The sequence below is a fragment of the Canis lupus genome, chromosome 8, assembly GCF_003254725.2.
Source record: "Canis lupus dingo isolate Sandy chromosome 8, ASM325472v2, whole genome shotgun sequence".
Classification (NCBI taxonomy): domain Eukaryota; kingdom Metazoa; phylum Chordata; class Mammalia; order Carnivora; family Canidae; genus Canis; species Canis lupus.
This window is the reverse complement of record NC_064250.1, coordinates 23,355,832-23,376,994: the sequence shown is the minus strand read 5'-3', so window position 1 is coordinate 23,376,994 and position 21,163 is coordinate 23,355,832. Positions and strand designations below refer to the sequence as shown.

General features: G+C 32.4%; 1 pseudogene; it reads right to left on the bottom strand.

Annotated features, from left to right (window-relative positions):
- Positions 1-371: 371 nt before the first annotated feature.
- Positions 372-3,885, bottom strand: LOC125755644 (60S ribosomal protein L23a-like; annotated as a pseudogene).
- Between the last annotated feature and the right edge of the window lie 17,278 nt (positions 3,886-21,163).

The following is a 21,163-nucleotide window of genomic DNA, read 5'->3' as shown; positions in this document are numbered from 1 at the left end:
GGAAAGAAAATTGTGAGTTTTGAAGTGATAGACTTTCAATTGAAATATAAGAAGGTAGAATGTAAAGGTTCTGAGTATGGGCTTTATTGTTAGATAATACAAGATAAAACTCTGCTCCGTACCATAAGACCTTAAGTGGTCATGGCCAATCTCAATTAGCCTTAGGTTTCTCATTTATAAATGGGAATAATGATAATAATACCTAACATTGGTATTTTGAGAATGAAACAAAATAATTAATGTAAAGTACTTGGAAATATTCCTTGCACATAATACATGGTCAATAAATACTAATTATTTTATACTTGTTATTATTAACAAATGACTAGATGCAATTTCAGATTTAGTAGTATAATTTATATTCGTGAATATGAAAGTTGAGATCGTAGAATGAAGAGAAGTTTGTTTATTTATTTATTTATTTATTTATTTATTTATTTATTTCATGGTGAAAAAATTTATGTTTAGATTTATAGCCGGCTGGACTCAGTTTACATGATCCCAATTTTGTTGGCAATATCCAAAGCATCATAGTCAGGAGCCAGTCGAACATATGCTTTCTTCTCTCCATCAGGCCTGCTCAAGGTGTTGACCTTGGCCACATCAATGTCATAGAGCTTCTTCACAGCCTGTTTGATCTGGTGCTTATTGGCCTTGACATCCACATGAACACAAGTGTGCTGTTGTCTTCTATTTTCTTCATGGCTGACTCAGTAGTTAAGGGGAACTTGATGATGGCAAAGTGATCAAGCTTGTTTCCTGGGGGCGCTCTTTCGAGGATATTTGGGCTGCCTCTGGAGACGCAGGGTCTTGGGTCGTCGGAATGTAGGTGACGTCAGAATCTTCTCTTTTTTTGTGACTGTGCACGCCTCTCAGCACCGCTTTCTTAGCTTTCAAAGCCTTTGCTTTGGCTTCGGCTTTGGGAGGGGCAGGGGCTTCCTTCTTCGCCTTCGGCGCCACCTTCGTGAAAGGGCTGAAGAGAAGTTTAAACATGAACAGAGTAAAAATTATGACAGGCAATAAACCATATCATAGAGAAAATCTGAATGAAAATACTCACCCCTCTGAAGCTCACTCTAATTTTAATCAAAAAAGACCACTGACATGTAGGAATAAAACTATGACCAGCCCCATTGGAAAGGCTAACATTTATCAAGTACTTATTTTGTGCCAAACTTTAATATGTATTATCTCATCTATGTAACATTCCATTCTATTAGTATCTCCATTAAATAAGTGAGGATGTTGAAATATGGACTTAAATAGTTGTTCAAAATCACAAAGCTTACATGTTATTAAGCAAAGATCTGGCTACAGACACTCTAGAACCCAGGTGTTTAGATACTATACTCTGTAATCCAAACTGCATATTCAGAAATAGGAAAAAATACAGCTGAATGACTTTGAGTGACTCTTTTTAAATACCCTATCAAAGTGTACAAGTATGGTGGTTTGAATTAGATAATTTCTGCAATCTCAGATATCTTAATACTTTAAATTAAATTTAAAATTCATGTATGTTACTTAACAATTTTGAATTGGTCCATTTGTTTTTCAAGGAAGCAATGGCTTAGTAAAAAATTTTTATGGAGAATAAAAGTTTTAGTTGACAGAAACACATCCGAGGCCCTCTAGGCACAACTGAAATATAATTCTGTTGAAGTCTGTAAATAATAACCTACAAATGAAGACTCTAGAGAATTTTATAATAATATTTTGTGTACAATACCTTTTCTTGAAATATCTCAGTGGACTTTATTATGAATTATAATTATAATCAAGCTTCAGAATATCCCTTTGAAAGTTTTGTGTGTGTGTTTTACCATTACAGATAGTAGGAGGAATATTAATTTTTCAAGGTCATTCAAAGAGTCAGAGGCTGTAGTAGGAATAGAATAAAAGGTTTCTAACTCAAGTCATCTGATAAATATCACCATGGGTTTACAAAGGGTTTGGCAAAGAACATTAAATTGTCAGAAGAAATCACAGTTGATGAAAGAAGTAAGTATACTGCAGGAAGGTCAAAGTAAGGAACTTTGAAAGTTTTAATTTGTTTAAGAAGTTTAAGAATATTCTTACTTCTGTGCTCTCCATATGCATCTCAGTTGTTCCATAATTCAAAATAATGAAGAAATTAAGAGGAAAAACAAATCCGAAATTGAACTTCTCCTGAATTTCATATTTCTAACTGAAATATCAGTGACAGCAAGAGAAGTTCTTTCTATAACTATCTTAAAATAAATAAGAGGTATTTATTTTATGTACAGTCTTGGAATTAAATATATAAATCAACAAGTAATTGTTTTTTCAATTTGGAATGGTATAATCATTAAAGTTTGAAATATAATTAAAAATATAAAATGTAAATTTAGTTGCAGAAAGCAAATGATTTTTATGGAATGTTCAAATAAATGTCTAAAAAACAATTTTAGTTTGGTTTCATAATTTAAGTAAAATAGAAGTTAAGAAGTTATGGCAAGGAAGAAGTAATCTTCAAATATAGGATACTTTACTTATTCTATACTTAATCTGAACTACTTTGCCCTCCCTTTTATAGGACTTTCAATGGATGTATAAAAGAACTAATGAGGTAAAAATCTGACTAGAGAAAGTTGAATTGAACAAACTTCCATTTTTCTCTAACCCTGTGCTTTGACTTAATCCATCAATTTTAAAATACATATAGTGAGTGATATGGTACAAATATAGTTCTTTTACCTCATCACATTAAAGAATGGAAACATAATTTTTATCACTTTTAAAAACAACAAAAATCTAATGTATCTAAAAATCAACATAAAATTCAGAATAAAATTTTTAACAATATATCCCATGTATTTAATTAAATTTAGAAATTATCCTTTAATATATTTCACATGGTATTATGACGACATTAGTAATATAATGAGGTTCAGAGATAATGTTTTTTCTCCAATTTTCTCAAAAGGTCAGATTTGTCTAATTTCTCTGAGTTAGTTGGGGTAGAATTACAATATACTACAAAGTTATAACTTTCTCTACTATAAATAATAAGCTGTTTCTTTTTCTTTCTGTATAGATGCTTTTGAAAACCATAGATATCATCAAATCACTAGATATTTTTTCCCAAATGATATCCCAAATTTTGTGCTTCTAGCTCATTTTAACCGATGAAATGAATGTCAGATAATGAAAGGTCAAAAGTGCAGAGGAGATTCCTGAGAATAAATGTGATTGCTATCCAGTGCAATGCCCTAAAAATGATACAAAGAAATGATTCATAAGAATTATCTGAATAAAGTCATTTTTTTCACATAAAATTGTTTCAATCCCAGTCAATTTGCAATCAGTTCAACTTCTCTTGACACTCTTTGAAGGACAAGAACCATTCTGTATTTCTCTGCAAAGCCCATTTACAATGACACAGCACAGCTTATACTTAACCATTCCATTAACAAAATGCTACTCATCCAACCTTCAAAACCATGCAGTGGTGCCAAAAAAGAAAACACATTTTAATCCATCAGTAAATAGACAATCCGATGTAACATTTACTGAGAAATTTCTCTGTTACAGGAACCATACTAAGTTTTATATGTCATGGAGTCCAGGGTGGTATACAGTGGTTAAGAACACACTCAATGAAAAAAAAAAAAAAAAAAGAAAAAAAAAAAAAAAAAAACCACAAACAAAAAAAAAAAGAAACACACACACTCAATGGACTCCGCCTGTTTTTGTTTTTGTTTTTTTTTTTTTTGCGGCCCACCTCCTCCCCCGCCCCCAGCCTGGTTTTAATAGTTGATCTTACTATACTTATATTAAAAAAATTCCATGTCCAAATAAACCCTTCAATTACCTGAGAGCCTTCTCTAGATCCTCCGATAGGCTTGCTGGGGTTTTTTGCATTTTTTTGTTTTTTGGGTTTTTTTGGTTTGCATTTTTTACTTTTTATAATTCTATGCTCCCTGACTAATTCTTGAAAATAACACTAAAGTTTGAACAGTGCAGTTCAAACTGAATTCTAAGAAGATCCCCATGATTATAATTACAGCTTTTTAGTGTACCCGTGCATAAAACCCACTCCCCTTTGGTGCAGTTGAGACTGAACACTCACTCTACCATTAAACAGCATGCCACGCCTGTGATTAGATTATGCTATATGGCAAAGATTAAGAGATTCTGCAGAAGTCATTAAAGCCCTTAATGGCTTGACTTTAAGTAATCAAAAGGGAGATTGTCTTGAGTGAGCCTGATTTATTCAGGTGAGTCCTTTAAAGAGATAAGAAGCAGTGGAGGGATTCCAGATTTAGAGCAATTCAATGCAGTAGAGATGTGCTCCTTCCAGCCTTAAAGAAGCAAACATAATGTGAGATGGCCATGTGGCATGACGGCCTCTAAAAAGTGGAGTGGAGTGGTTTTTGGCTAACAATAAGCAAGAAAACTGGGACCTTAGTCTCATAACCGTAAGAAAGCAAACTCTGCCAACAACCAATAAGTTTGGAAGGGCTCTTTGTACCTCAGATGATATCATAACCGCCAACCAACACCTTGGTTTCAGCCTGGTGAGATCCTGAGCAAAGGTGCCATCTATTCCATACCCAGACTCTGGGCCCTCCAAAACTATGAGATAATAAATTTCTGTTGTTTTAAGCTACTAAATTGTATAATTTGTTACTCAGTAATAGCAACTAATAGAACCAGTGATGTAATTTAACAACACAGTTTTAAAAACATTTAGCTTGGTTTGGGACCTGGGCACACCTACATTCTCATCTATTCCATCTGTTTAGGGAAATACTTTTGTGACTATAATGCAGATTGTTAAGGCTGCCACATTAAATTTCATTAAAAGGTTATGCCTTCCCATACAAATGAATACTTAATAAGAAACAATAATGTACTTATTTTGATCCTGAAATTTAAGTAGATAATTTTAAAATATTAGTGCTATGTATTTTGCTTGATATTCTTGAAAGAAAAAAATGGAATAGAACCAACTTCAAATAAGTTTATAATCTGATTGACAAGAAATAATTATCATTTAGAAAGTGGCTTACCTACAAATATTAAACAATGCTCAACACTCATTGGCATCACCATTTTAGCTCAAGGTAATTATGCAACAGAATTTCATCCATTGAGACTTGAGTGGTGGTCCACTGGTGCTACTATATCTCTCAGTTTATTCCTTCCTGGAGTAGAGGTTTCATACTTAGGAAAGTGGCAACCATCTTGCAGCATAAGGGAAAGGCAAGACATCCTACAATTATGTCCAACATCTACCTTTACATTTATTTTAGATAGAGAAAAAAATGTATTTGTTTAGACTAATAATGGTTGAGTTTTCCATTACTTGTGGTGAAAGTTTCATAACTGCCAAATTACAATGTCATAAGGCCCTATTCATTCACATAGAGTAGAGCCTAAAATACTCATAATATGTTGTTACAAATAGAAAGGCAGTATAGAATGGGACAATCTCAGTCTCAGTTCCCATTTCCTCATCTTTATCTATGCACACTAAGCATTTAGTACATTTACTTTTAATGTACTCTCTAAGCTTAAAAAAGAATGGAGGTATCATGGCAGAAAACTTGATTAATTTGATTACATAGTCTATAAGACTTTGAAAATTAAAATAAAAAAAAAACCCTTCAGCAATAGCTATTGAAAACACTTATTAGTGTGTTTAGTTTATTTAATTGAAGGGTTTTTTGGTACTCTTTATTCTTTCAAAAACAGGATTTGAGAGGGCTTTCAGATACATGTACATTATCACAACAGGTACTGATTAGTGACTACTTAAAAGTTGAAGTTAATGGAATACATGATCAAACTAAAAATGTAATTAGAAGCACCAAAGTATTCTAATATAACTAATGCTAGTCTGTAAGTTCAACTTTTAGATTCTTAAAGAAATAAGAGTAACAAAACCACCCTTATCTCCATGCCCAATGGCTAATAATATACTAACCATTAAGAAGATGCATAATTTTTTATCTCTGAGATTGAATTTTCTCGTGATGTTTGTACATCATCTTAGAATAGCATCCATTCATTAAAAGCAACAGCCCAGTCTAATAGCCAGTTCTTTTAAAGCAAATTGAAAGGACAGTTCAGCAAATGGCTTTCGCATATAAAGACCTTATTAAATCAATAAAGAAGACATTAAAACCCTGAAAAGAATAATAGACAAAGAATATGAACTCTAATTTTTATATTAAGGACAATAGATGGTTTATATATGAAAAAAAAGTTGGCCATACTAGTAATCAAAGATAGGTAAATTAATGCAAGAAAACATGTTCTTGCTATTACTACAGATTTTAAAAATAATTATAATAATGGACTTTAGTCAATATATTGTATATTGTACTGATTATAGTACAACTTAAAGAGATTCATACATTGTCTGTTGCAGAGCAAAATGTTCATCCTTTGGGAGGAGAATTTTTCCACCTGCATTTAGAAGCCTTAAAGATGTTCATATCTTTTGACCCAGAAATTTATTTGAGGAAAACTATCCTAAGAAAATTAAAGCCAAATTTTGAGAATACTCTTTCTGTTTATAACAGAAAAACTCAGAAGAGCTATAGATGCCTAACAGAATATTAGTTGTCCTTTAAAACATTTGTTTAAAAGTTGAAATTACTTGGGGGTACCTGGGTGGCTCAGTGTTTGAGCATCTACCTTTGGCTCAGGTAGTGATCTTGGGGTCCTGGGATCAAGTCCTATATCAGGCTCCTCACAGGGAGACTGCTTCTCCCTCTGCCTATGTCTCTGCTTCTATCTGTGTATCTCTCATGAATAAATAAAATCCTTAAAAAAAAAGTTGAAATTACTTGATAAATCTTAAGAAAAAAACAACTCTGATATGCTTACAAATATATGTATTATAATATAAATATGTAAAATATACCTTTAAAGAAAATAATATGGATGTGCTTAACATGGATAAGATTATAAATATATAACTGTAAATATAGGACTTGAAATAGTGCCATAGTTAAAAAGTAGGTTTTGGGGGATGCCTGGGTGGCTCAGCAGTTGAGCCTCTGCCTTCAGCTTAGGGCAAGATCCCGAAGCTCCGGGATGGAGTCCCCCATTGGGCATCCTGCAGGAAGCCTGTTTCTTCCTCTGCCTGTGTCTCTGCCTCTCTCTGTGTCTCTCATAAATAAATAAATAGAATCTTTAAAAAAAAGTAGGTTTTGGAAACAAGTCATATGTCTAGCACATAATAAGCAATAACTGATAATGTTATTTTATGTTGGTTATTGAAAAAAAAAAAAGCCTGAAAGAAAATTAAGCAAAAATGTAGATCATTATTATATTTGGATAGTGGACAGGTAGCTAATTTTTAATTTTTAAATTAAAATTCTCCAAAAAGAGAAATGTTACTTCTAAAGAAAAATTAAATAAGGTGAAATATACAATGCTAGAAACTCATAGTTCTTCTCTCCCTTCTCCAATGAAAATCATAGTTACTTAGCTCATTATGGTTACATTTGTAAACAATTTGTTCTAAAATGAGAATACCAGTTAAATTTAACCCATAATGAGGAGTGTATACATTAAAACTGAATGTACAGTTACAAAAGTCCTTGTCCGTTACCCATAAATCAACCCAACAGAGCCTATTTCCTTGGAATCCACATTACTTAACTATGTACAACCAAAACAAAACTTACTGTTATAGGACTATGAAAATTTAGGAAGAACAGAGAATTAGTATCAAAGTTCTATTTAATTATAAATTTGGTAGTTATTGATTAGAAGCCTGAAGTATGTAGTCAAGAAATTTTGATCACAAAGTAGTATAAGCACAGCATGAGTATATTCTCAGACATAATTCTGAATCACAGTTGGGTGTGATGTGAATAAAGCTGACAAAGACAATGATTTGTACAGTAAAGCCATGTTTCTTATAGAGTGAGCATCAAATCAAAGCTGGGTTCAAAGTAAAGTTATGCTACCTAAAAAATAAAACACCAATTAAATGCACACTTATACACAGAATATGAGGTAAACCTCAGGAAAGTAGAATTCCTAGCAATATTAATGACAAGTAGGACTACAATAGAGAAACTAACAATATAGTTCTCTTTAGGCAAAGCTTTTGCAGGTTATTCAATTTTAAACTAAAAACATGCTGCAGATGCAATTATTCATGACATCATGAAGCCACTTACTGTAATTATAACATTAATATCAATTTCTAATAATTTTAGTATTTATAAAATTAAATGAGACTAAAACATTCAAATAACTATTTACATCAGTCTTGTATATAATGTGTTTGTCCCAAATGTTGCATTCTCACCTGGCCTCCTGCCTCACTTTTGCAAGGGTCTCAAATTCTTTTGAGATTTAGTCAAATAGAGTCATTGACAGAGTATGTGGATTGGCACATGTAATATTCAAAACTACAAATGATGTCAAAGTGGAAGTCACTGAATGAAGGTTAACCCCATCATTTTATGTGAGACCTTGAGATTAAAGGAATGTATCTGATGAAGATGACAGAGGTAACTAGTAGCAGAGTAGAAGCACAACCAATTCCTTCAAGGTCCAATCCAGTGTGCTTTTTGCAAAGAATGATGCATACAAGGCTCCTACATATATTTTTTTTTTCTGGTTATGATTATTTTCTTCATCCGAGAGGGGGGAAAGAGCAATTTACACCAAGCTAAGTTTCCAGGCAAATCATAGTTCACAGGCTGGATAAGTCAAGACACGCAGGCCAGAAAAAGGTCATGAATTACTCAACTTAAAAATGTACTCAGACTTCAGTCCGTCTAATGGTATCATATACCTGCACTGTGGTTTTGTTATTTTAGAGACTTTAGAATCATCATCTACCCCATCTCTACACTCTACCACCTTGTTAACAGACATAAACCACAAGGATTATCCTGCACCAAACATAGGAGACCGTTTATAAACAAACCTCCTCTTTGACTATTGAAGTGGTGTGGTAAAGCTGTCTTCAGTTAAGTGAAGTGGACACAAACTTATTTGAAATCCTGAAGTCTCTCTAGAGAGATACAAATAAATATTTAAAGTAGTTAATGTAGGAAAAACTTCTTTTAAATTTTGAAGTACAGGGCTTTATATAATCTTTGAATACTGAGTAATACCGAAAACAGGAGCTCATTTCAGCCCCTCCTTTATTAAAACAAGCAAACAAGGAAACAGAAAAAAAAAACAAAAAACAAAATTTCCCCCAACTCAATTTGCTCCAACAGACCCAAGGAATTGTCTATTCTCACTGATCTATCTCCTAATCATTGTTTTTTCAACTCACTCTGAAATTGCTCTTTTCAAGGTCACTAATAACTTCCATTTTGTCAAATAACAGTCATTCAAGAATGACCTTCTACTCCAAATCCCAGCAGCATTAGACACAATTGACTATCTTTCTCTTGAAACACTTTTTTTGTCTTGGCTTCTGTGGATACACATTTCTTCTGTTTTGTACTTCTGCCTAAGAGATCATTTCTTTTTAGTGTGGTAGATAAGTAAGTAAATAGGTGGACAGATAAATAGACTTTAAATAAGGAGAGTTAGAAAGCTATTCCAGAAGGGGAGTAGTTTTGAAGCATAGGTAGAATTTTTAAAGGCAGTTGGGAGAGGGTATAGAATTCCATTTGGAGAGATTTATCATATTTCAGAGCAAAGAATAGAGAGATTAATAAGGACTTAATATTTACTTTGAATTCACGTTTGTTAATTAAGTTGAACTTTTTTCAAGGAAAATAACAACAATTCTCTACTGCATTTCTGAGAACAGAAAGAATTAAAATACTTCAAAGGTAGGACAGTTACACCTTAACCTTTTTTAATGTCAAGGATAAATGCAAATTTAAATGCATTGCATCCAATTTTAATTTTCCCCCAAATGATACTCTAAATAGCTCAGAAATACTATATTGTGCAAAGTAGTTAAAATGATAATTATAATTTTATTATCTTATAAAATGAAAAGCAGGAGATACCATACACATATCTGTAAGTACTAAGAGGGAGAAATGGACAGAATGTTACCTACACATGTTTAAATTAAGAATAAACTTATGAAAAAAAAAAAGAATAAACTTATGATGTATGTCTGAATTCCAGTTGACTCACATGTCACTTGAACTCTTACATTTAGTACTTGGTCAGTAAATATGTAATAAATCCCTAGAATTATACGGGAGAACACTTATAAAAAGGGTTTCAGAATACCAGAGCCCAGTTCTTATTTTCTGACAGTGAAGATTGCAATAATGGGAGGACAATCCTCATCATCTTTACAATTGTCACTTAAACAAAGGAACTGCTCTTGATTATTGAATTCAAACTTCTGTGAGTCCAATCCAACTACTATCTGTCACTGTGTTCAATATTGGTGGGCATAGGAATGACTATTACCAGGCCCTTTGTACTAAAAAGGACAAGGAAATGGCAAAGTATATAATACAAGTTCAAGACACAGTTTAGATTGAATGTACATTTTGGAAAGACAACCTTACTTTTTATTAAATGCAAAGTACACACCTGAGCCTTTCAAAAACTGGAAATTGAAATGGTTCTTCCCTATTGCCCATCTGAAATATAGGAGCTAGTTGATATGTATTATACCAAACAAAACAAAGAGATAATAGGTTTCATTGCAGCAGAATGGGTCAACCTGTTAGCCTGTTTCCCATAGGCAAAGAGGTATCTGCTTGCATGGACTTGGCTGAGTGATAAGAAGAACTTACGTGAGGCAGTCAAGACACCTCTTGGCTGACCTCCTGGCAAAACCCATTGCCTCAAAGACTCTGAAAAGACACTTCGGAGTTGATCATCTCTAAACAGAGAGGCAGTTCAGGAATCTATGTTTAGGCTATACTCCCCCTTAAGTCCCTCATAAATTATACTTAAAATTTGCAGGGTGACTTACAATATCTTTTGAGTGGAAATAATCTTCAAAAATGGTTATGAAATATAGAAAGATTAATGAATGACTTAGAAGCTCTTAAAATTAAAGTATTCTAAAGAAATAAAATTGTATAGAAATGATGTTTTACACACACATACACAATAAAGTAATCTAACTTCTGCTGGTTCTGGTTGAGTTTTGAAACAATTAGTATGATCCATTCCTTATAGCTTCTATTTTTAGTTTTCAGCCATTAGTAAATAGAGAAATGAGATTTTATCTTATTCTACCAATAATTTAAGATTAATATAAGACTGTTACTACCAGCTATCATAAACAAATCAGATTGTACTAAATACCAATTTAAAATGGGAAGTAGGTAAAAGCTACACATAATCAGGGGCAGTCTCTGAATGTAATCAGGAAGAGTTGGTGATTTCTATATCATTTCACAGATTAGTACTCTTCATACTTACCATGGTTTCTTGCCCACCCCCCAAAGTTAGATACTTGACTTTATTAGCAAACCAAAAAGGGTTTCATCTCTCAGAAAGGTTGCTAAAAGGTGAAATGACTAATACATAAAGTCATGCTGCTGTTTAATTGATTTATGATAAGAAATGTGCCTCTCTTGGGGTCAGCGGGGTGGTGGCATAACCACCCAGTCAGATGTAGGCAAGAGCCAATTTCTACTTAGACGGATTCTTGTCAGGCAAGAGATCAGAATAAGAAGAGATATTAGTGCAGGTAATTATGACATCCAGCTGAGACTGGAATGATCTTGCCAATGGGACTGGGATACTGAAAATCCCTTGAATATGATTCTTTTCCCTTAGATAATGACTTGATAGGCATTGCCAACATTTTGATGTTTTTTTAAGCCACAAATGAAAAATCTGCTCTTTAATTGATATTGTCTCTTTAGACGTGGTTATCATATTTTATTTAGTAAGAATCTAGTTTTACTTGATTTTGAGCCTTTGTCTTTTTTAGCCTATGCACACCTATCTAAAACAATATGTGCAACCCTCATAAGGTGATTGCCCTTAAGAAGCTCCTGAAAAACATTCACTCTAGTCCTTAAGAGTCCTCCATTCCAATACCCCACTGAAGAACATAGTGCAAAGACCTTTACGAAGATTGCATGGAACTGTAGTCATGTTTAAAAATTGAAGGGCCATGCTCCAGGTAAAGTCTTGACATTTTCATGTCCTTTTAACTTACCTATTGCTATGAACTAAATTGTTGTCCCTATAAAATTCATATCCTAAAGCCCTAATCCCCAGTGTGATGGTATTTAAAAATGAGACCTTTGGGAGGTAAATAGGGTTAGATGAAGTCATGAGGGTGGCACCCTCATAATGATACTAGTGCCCTTATCAAAAGGTACAAATAGAAAGGCAAGCCTGAATGTCTTACAAATATTGGTAATATATTTATCTGGCAAATAATGTATATCCAGAATATATAAACAATTGTTGTCCTGGATTAATAATAAAAGGGAAAAATCCAATAAAAAATGGACGAGTTGAAACAGCTTACAAAAGTTCTATAAATGGTCAATAAGAATATAAACATGTGTCCAACATCATAAAGCATCAGGAAATGCAAATGAAAACCAAAATTAAATGTCACTCTGATTGAAGAGATTTTAAAAGGGTTGGAAATAGCCAAATTGAGAAGATAAAAGTAGTGAACTCTCATGTCTTGCTGATGGAAGTGGAAAATAATATAATCACTTTGGAAAACTGTTTTCTAGTTCCATATAAAGATGCACCCACTTTATCATTCCAATAACTCTATCTTGGAGTATTTACTTGAGATAAACAAAAACACACATCCACAAAGTGACTCATGTAAGAAATCATTAACAGTTTTACATAAAATATCAAAAAGTAGAAGCAACCTAAATATCCATCACCAGGTGAATGGTATATTCATATAATAAACACATACTCAGCAACAAAAAGTCAAAGAAACTACTAATACAATACTATGGATGAATGTCAGAAATGCTGAGAAACGGATACACGTATCTTTTTGACTGATGACAACCTTGTATATACTAGTAGGGGATGAATACTTTTTGTCAAAATTCACAAATTGTATTTACATCAAATTAATAATCTTTGAAGTATAAGAAGTGAGACACTGAAGAGTAAAAATAATGAATGTATTTTATGGGATCCCTGGGTGGCGCAGCGGTTTGGCGCCTGCCTTTGGCCCGGGGCGTGATCCTGGAGACCCGGGATCGAATCCCACGTCGGGCTCCCGGTGCATGGAGCCTGCTTCTCCCTCTGCCTGTGTCTCTGCTTCTCTCTCTCTCTCTGTGTGACTATCATAAATAATAATAAAAAAAAAAAAAAAATTAAAAAAAAAAAAAAAAAAAAAAAAAAAAAAAAAAAATGAATGTATTTTATGAAGTTCTAAAGCAGGTAAATCTACCAGTGATTGAAAGGAGAACAGCATAGAAGGGATCATAGATGGGAACTAGGGAACTTTCTGGGGTTAGACTATTGATGTATATCTTCACTTGGTTGGAGGTTACATTGGAGTTCACATTTTTAAAGACTAAATTGAATTGTAAATTAATGCTCGTCAATTTTTATCATACATATAAAAATAGAAAAATCGATTGTTTTGGTCTATTTCTCTATTTTTGTGTTAATAGCACTCTTTCTGAATTATTGATGCTTTATAATAAGCCAGGATATCAGATAGTATGTGTCCTCAAATATTTTTTCTTCCAGATTTCTCTTGGCCACTCCTGTGCTTTTCTATTTCCATATACATTTTAAGATCAGCTTGTCAGTTCACAGACAGACACAAACGTACTTTGACTGCTATTGCATGAAATCTATAGATCAATTTGGGTAGAATTATAATTTTTACAATATAGTCTTCTAATCCATAGCTATTTAGATCTTGTTAAACTACTTTGAGTATTGCTTTGTAATCTTTCTGTTTAGAAATTTTGCATAATTTTGTTAGATTCATTCTTAGATATTTAATGTTTTTTGAGCCTTTTTTTTCTTTTTTTCTTTTTGAGCCTTTTTTTTCAATGGCATTTTGCAATTGTTGCTTATAGGAAAGTATATCAGCAGATTTTTTTAATCATAATCTCTGAAAGCTTGCTAAATTTCAGTTTTGTATTAATGCTTATATTTTAACTTTTTATATTTATACACCTATAAAATTTTTATCTATATACATATAAAACTTTTTCTGATTTTGTTTAGATTTTACTTATTTGAGAGAAAGAGTACACATGGGATGGGGGGAGGGGCAGAGGGAGAGAGAAAAGCAGGCTCCCCACTTATTCCATCCTAGGACCTCAGACCTCAGAATCATGACTTGAGCTGAAGGCAGATGCTTTTTTTCCATAGCAATGTCATACTTATGCATTTCTGCTCCACTATCCACCTCTATCATTCTGTTATTGTCTCCCCAACTGTATTAAGGCTGTGCTCTTTAGTATCGATGCTCCTTTATATTTTTCCTGTGGAATGGTCTGGCTTTTACTTGTCTTTACCTATTGGTCTTAAAGTAGAGCCAGTTGAAGTTATATATCTACAATTCCAGACGTTCCCATCAAACATAAATGATGACAACAAACACCATGTAAATAAATTACTCCTATCATCACATAGTAAACAAATAAACTACTTCTCAGCAAACTAAATTGTTCAATCGGTATATTGAGAATTATATGTTTATAATTTTGGTTTTTTTTTTTTAGTACAGCTCTTATGACATTTTTTGTGTATCTGCTTAATATGATTTACTTAAACATGGATTATAAAGGGGGAAATATAATTGCTTAGCACTTTCTGGAATGGTTTATGCAATATCACTACTTCTTCCAAAGATCACAAGAAGTGGGAGACTTCAGAAGTACACTTCTGCTTCTTCTTTACTATTGACTTTCTGACATCCAAAGGGCAACTGGATTTCTTTCTATTTTGACTTATTTAGCATAGTACTACTTCTCCCAAATTATAAATGTGCTTTTTCTAAAAGATGTAAACTTACAGATTGCAACTTATGTCTTTTAGGTTTTAAAATGGGATGTATATATCTGTTTATAATTAAACCTCAGAACTCCTCTGGTCCATATATTGAAAACTGACAAAGCATCAATGAGTAATTTTAGAACAAAGGAATGCTCTTGTTATATCTGGTATATCATAAAGAACTGAATGGGAAAATGTTAAACAATCAAGAATTCAGTTGTGTATAGTTATTTAGGAGTTCTACATTGTCAGGCCTAAATTAGTCATTTTCTGCTTGATTGTATAGGTGTTTCGATTTCAAACTATAAGTACAAAGAGGAAGTCTTTCATATTCCATCTCTTCAAATTATAATAGGTTATAAAATTCAGAGAGAAATATAAAAGACTGGTGAGAAGAGATTATACAGATTTATGTTAAGAAAACATAAGTCAGCAGAACACAGGTAACTAGATCCTTCATCCCCACTTCCACACTCCACCACCACTTATTTATTTGAATCACTCATTTATGTATCTGGATCTCAAGATCTTATCTGTAAGATGGGCATAATAATATCCTGTCTGCCTGAAGAAAGAAGATTGATTCTTTCAAAGTTTGTCCAAACATGGAATTCTGTGAATAGAATAAAAGACAGAAGTCATGTAGTCAATTTCTCTAAGTGACACAACCTTTTGTCAAAACATCAAATTCAGTACTGTAACATTAAGTAAAAAAATAAGCATACAAATGAGCCTATAAATAAGTTTATGTAAGAAATATGTATTTATGTAGTATATACAGGGTAAATTATATTCAATGGGAATTACAAATTTAATATTTTATATAGATATATAATGTAGTCTGATTATCCACTTATCTATCTGTTAGGAAAGAAAGAAAGGAAGAAAATTTTCCTGTATTAACATTGGTTCTCACTGATGATAGGATTATGTACAATTTTTATTTTCTTATGTTCTTCTATGTTTTCCAAACTTTCAAAGATGATTAAATATTGTTTTCACTAATATTCTTTATTCATCTTGATATATACCCACATCTGAAATTATATACAGTAATAATAAATATAGAAGATAGATCTTTGGAAACTATCATCTAAGACATGAGTTGTCTTGATGATTCTGAATAATGGAAAAATTGTTAAATAAATTATGCTCTTTCCATAAGAGGATAATTTAAAATAAATATAATAATTAATATTAAATAAAATTAAATTGAATCAGCAGCATAATATTAAGAAATATATATATCATATGTAATATATACAATGCTTATTTGAAAAGGATTATAGGGTATTTCTTTTCTCAAATATTTATTTTTATAATCCCATAGTTATAAGGTTCCATAGGGAAACAAAAGTCATCGTAACATGAAAATTCCTAATTCATCCCCTTTTGATACAAAAATATGAATAAGAATAGAAATAAAAATTAATAATCGCCTCTTTTTTATTGTTCAGGACTTTGATTTTTTTTTTTTTAAGATTTTATTTATTTATTCATGAGAGACAGAGAGGGAAAGAGAGAGGCAGAGACACAGGAAGACGGGGAAGCAGGCTCCATGCAGGGAGTCCGACGTGAGACTCGTCTCCAGGATCACACCCCGGGCCAAAGGCAGGAGCTAAATCGCTGAGCCACCCAGGGATCCCTCAGGACTTTGTTTTAATAAGCAACAAACATCATCTTAAATTATTTGCATATATATATATGTATTTTAGATTTTTTCAAAGAAGTTGAACAAAAAAGTTTATACATATTTATGCAGTTCATAGGTAGCATCCTTAAAAAATAAATGAACATATAGCCCCTAGAGAGACTTTTATCTGCAGATAAATAAAATTAACAGCTTATTATTTAGTTTAATGCTCTTGTTTATTGGGCAGGAAAATTTCAATTGCCATTGCAAGACAAAGCGGATGGAGACATACATATTCATTTAGCTATAGAGATTTTATAGTCATTTGGTTCTATAAATATTCTTATGTCTTTAAAATAAATCAGTGTCACTAGCAGTAGACATATTTTTTTAAAGGTTTTACTTATTTATTCACGAGAGATGCACAGAGAGAGGCAGAGATGTAGGCAGAGGGAGAAGCAGGCTCCCCATGGGGAGCCCGATGTGGGACTTGATCCCAGGACGCTGGGATCATGACCTGAGCCAAAGGTAGGCTCTCAACCTCTAAGCCACCTGGTCTCCCACTAGCAGTAGATATTATACTAGATTTATATATACTGTTCACACCAGGCATAAGGCTTCATTCATTCAAATAATCCTAATGAACAATAACAAACTTTGAAAAATGTTAACAAAATATAATCCTTTCAAGAAGCCCAGGGAAAATTGCATTACCTGAAAGAAGGCAGGGCCTTTGTTCCTTATACAAGGATATGTGAAAAATTATATCCCAGGAGTATAATGTTGTCATAATACTGAAACAAAATAATAATAGATGGGCTCCTGTTGTAACTTAAATTGAATCCAGATCAAATTGTTTGGCAATTTCAATAGCAGAAAATATTTGAACTATTTAAACTAATTTATATATCTTACTTCTAAATATGTGCTTATACGATTTGGTGGCTCTGATCTTTTAAAACATCCTTAAAAATTGGTGCAATGTTTATCTCACTAAGCTTTATAATATTTCTAATTTATCATCTTCCCATTATGTTCTTTTTCATGCTGTTTCAAGATTATTAACATGTTCAAATGAAAAATTAAAGTTGTAAGTATAATAGAGAAATGCCAAGATAAAATAGGATAACAGTTAAAAGAAAATCTCTGACCACCAGATCATAATTCAGAGGGTGTAGGAATTAAGGAGTAGACAGTTACCTCAAACTGAAATGTGATGAGCCCTCAATACAAAAATCATAGTATTTGGTTAAAGGATGTTCCAGATGAACTTAAATTAGAACTACTCATGCTTCCATTTAACAAAATCTCCCACCTTTTCCTTTCTATATTATTTTAACCTTATCTCAAATAGATCTACTATTATTCAAAGATGACTAATAACCAAAAGGAACTTAAATAAGACCTATGCATAGATACTGACCAAAAAACATGGGAATGGAAAAAACAGCAAATGGAAATATAATAATATATGTTAAATACTTTATTTTAAATTTTTGAAACAAATAAAAAACTGCATGAATTGTGATTGCAAATATTATAAAGCCTGCCAAAGTTAAAAGAATAAAAATATAATGGAAAACAATTGGAATGTCAAGACACAAATAAAGCGGAGGTAAATGTATACTCAATTCCTTTCATTTCATAACAGAAGACAATAGATATTGCCCCAAACTGAAAAAATGTACTTAAAGAAAGCAAAATGAATTACCTATATCTGCTAATATGTCTCATATATTTTTACTGTTAGAGAGATATTTTAGAAATGAATCAGTCTTATTGCAAGAAAAACATTATCTATAGAGCAATTTATAAGCTTAATTTCAGTTATTTTTTCTTCTTTTAAATGCCATGAAGTAAAACTTTTATACTTTGGTAAAACAATTATTGTATTTAGTCAAATTATTTTGCCTACTTATGCAAAGAAATGTATGTGCAGAGAAAAAAGTCTAGAATTACACTCATTAAATGTTAATATTTATTTCTAGGTGATGGAGTTTTGGGATGATACACTTCCTTATGACTTGTTGCCTACATTTTACATAAACATAAGATACAAAGGTTTGGGTTTTTTTTTTTTGGAGAGCAAGAATCATGTTTTATTCATATTTGAATCTTCTTATAACAAAAAGTCAAATGTCTCACATATAAAAGCAAAAAAAATCTGTGTTGAACTAGATTACAGATATGTGTATAGTACGTAGCTTTTATTGCTAGTCTCAATAGATATTAGCATTTCTAGAAAACAATTAAAATTCCATACTATATAAACTTTGTTTCTTTGTGCTATTCTCTTGAGGGAAATTTATGGTTTTATTTGTATTTTAAAAAAATTCTAGTGTAGTTAACGTACAGTGTTATATTCATTTCAGGGGTATAATATAGTGATTCAACAATTCCATATACTATTCAGTGCTCATCAAAAACAAGTGTACTCCTAGCCCCCTTTACTTATTTCACCCATCTCTCCACCCACTAGCATAATAGGATAAAAGTGATCAGTTTTAAACAACTTTTAGCTGAGTGAATATTCATAAACTTTCAGAATCTTAACAAAAAATTCCTGACTTGGTACAATCAACTCTAGTACCTAGTCTAAAATTGCTGTGAAATACCACATACCTATATCTGAACTAAAGGTCCTCTAAGCCCCTGGATTTGCTGCTTCAAACATGATATGAACCATTGACGGTTGCTGAGTGTCTTCAGAATTTTGTAAAAATGCACTGTGTTATAATTACAATTAACAACCAACTCCCTAAATTACTATTGCAGAAAGGAAATCAGCCTGATTTATCGTAAGTTAAAATAGTCATCTGTACAAACTAAATCAATACAGAAATAGTCATTTTGCAGGTTGCATTGTAGAGAAGATTGAGTCATGATCCAAAACAAACTGGAAGGCAAGAGTCCAACAAAGATGCCAAATGTTCACATCTCGAGCTTCAGGGATTCCTAAAAGTCTAACAATCACTTAATCACAAACTTATGATTAATTTAAAGTGAAGTGAGGGATAACTGAATTTCAGGAAAATCTGTAAATTACTCTCTACTTTTTCCTCTGAACCTCTCTTAGCTGTAGTTGTGAACTTTCTAGTCACTTGATAAAGTGTTTTAAAATATCAAGAGGTAAGTATAAAAGGATGAAATAGCGTATATCTTTTCTTTGTCACAACTCAGAAGTTATGCATATGTTTTAAGGAATATAGCAAATATACACAAGCAATGGAGTGTGTTGTAGTATAAGTAATAGGAACTTACATAGCCTGCTTGTACTTGGGAATTTTTAGTTACTTAAGAAGACTGGCTGAGAAAGAATTTACCAGCTAAGTCACACCCTAGGCTGGTTGTTGGTACAGCTGGGAGACCTAGAAACCATAGAACCAAAAGGCAGTGAAATATACTGGTTTTAGTACTTCAGTTCTATTAGGCATGGAAGCCTGTAAAGGTCAATTTCAAAGAATTGTATGTTTATGGCATAAGAAGCCTCACTAATATTCATTTATTTAAAAAATGACTCAGTTTCAAATTTTTGCAAAAATGATAATTCATATTTCAGTGTTTAAAACAAGCCAATGAGTCACTAGCTTTGTGTAAATTGTTGCTTTAATTAGAGTATGATCATCAGCTACCAGTTTTTGTTAAACACAATCAATAGGTAAAACAAAACACACAGATGTCTTTAGATACAACTACTATTAGTCAATAGAACTACATATATATTAGGAATTAATTCCCTAATTCAGTATTATTATAATCTTGATTACATTTAACTATATGTAAATTCCTAAGTTATATATAGAAATATTAAAATGATATAAAACATATGTTATGAACCAGAAAATGGAAAATCCAAATGCTACATCTCTACTAAATCTACTGCTTTGCTCATTTACAGGAAGATATTATTTTTTTAAAATGAACAAATTAAAATACCTACCCATGAAGTGCCTCTATTCAACTTAATCAGAATAGAAACAAATGAACATTTGAATTTTTAAAGCAAATGCAAAATATGTGGATCCAGTTAAATAAATAAAGTCAGCCAAGCGTTCAAATTGCACAAGATTTTTCCTGTTCTTTAAAATGACCTCATCCTGATTTTGTTTTATATTCAGCATTCCAAGGCAAAGCTGCTCAAGGTGACTGTTTCCTTTGCCTCTCTACATCTATAAAAGTTCTTTGCATATATGTTGGGGCACTCTATATATTTGTTGAATGAATTATGCTGTTTTGTACAACACTTGTTAGTGGTAAACATAATATCACACATACTTAGAAGATTTTCCCTGTTTGACCCACAAGATAAATCATAGCAGGCAGTGACACTGCAAATATGATAAAGTAGCCCCATGTGTCCTATTATATAACACACATGCACTAATAAAAGAATAGAGAGCAGAAATCCATATTTAAAAAAATATTTTATTTATTTATTCATAAGAGGCACAGAGAGAGAGGCAGAGACATAGGCAGAGAGAGAGGCAGGCTCCTGGGGGGAGCCAGATGTGGGACTCCATCCCAGGATCTCAGGATCATGACCTGAGCCAAAGTCAGACATTCAACCACTGAGCCAACCAAGTGCCCCCAGAAATCCATATTTTAAATTTGCTAGACTGAATGAGTGCCTCT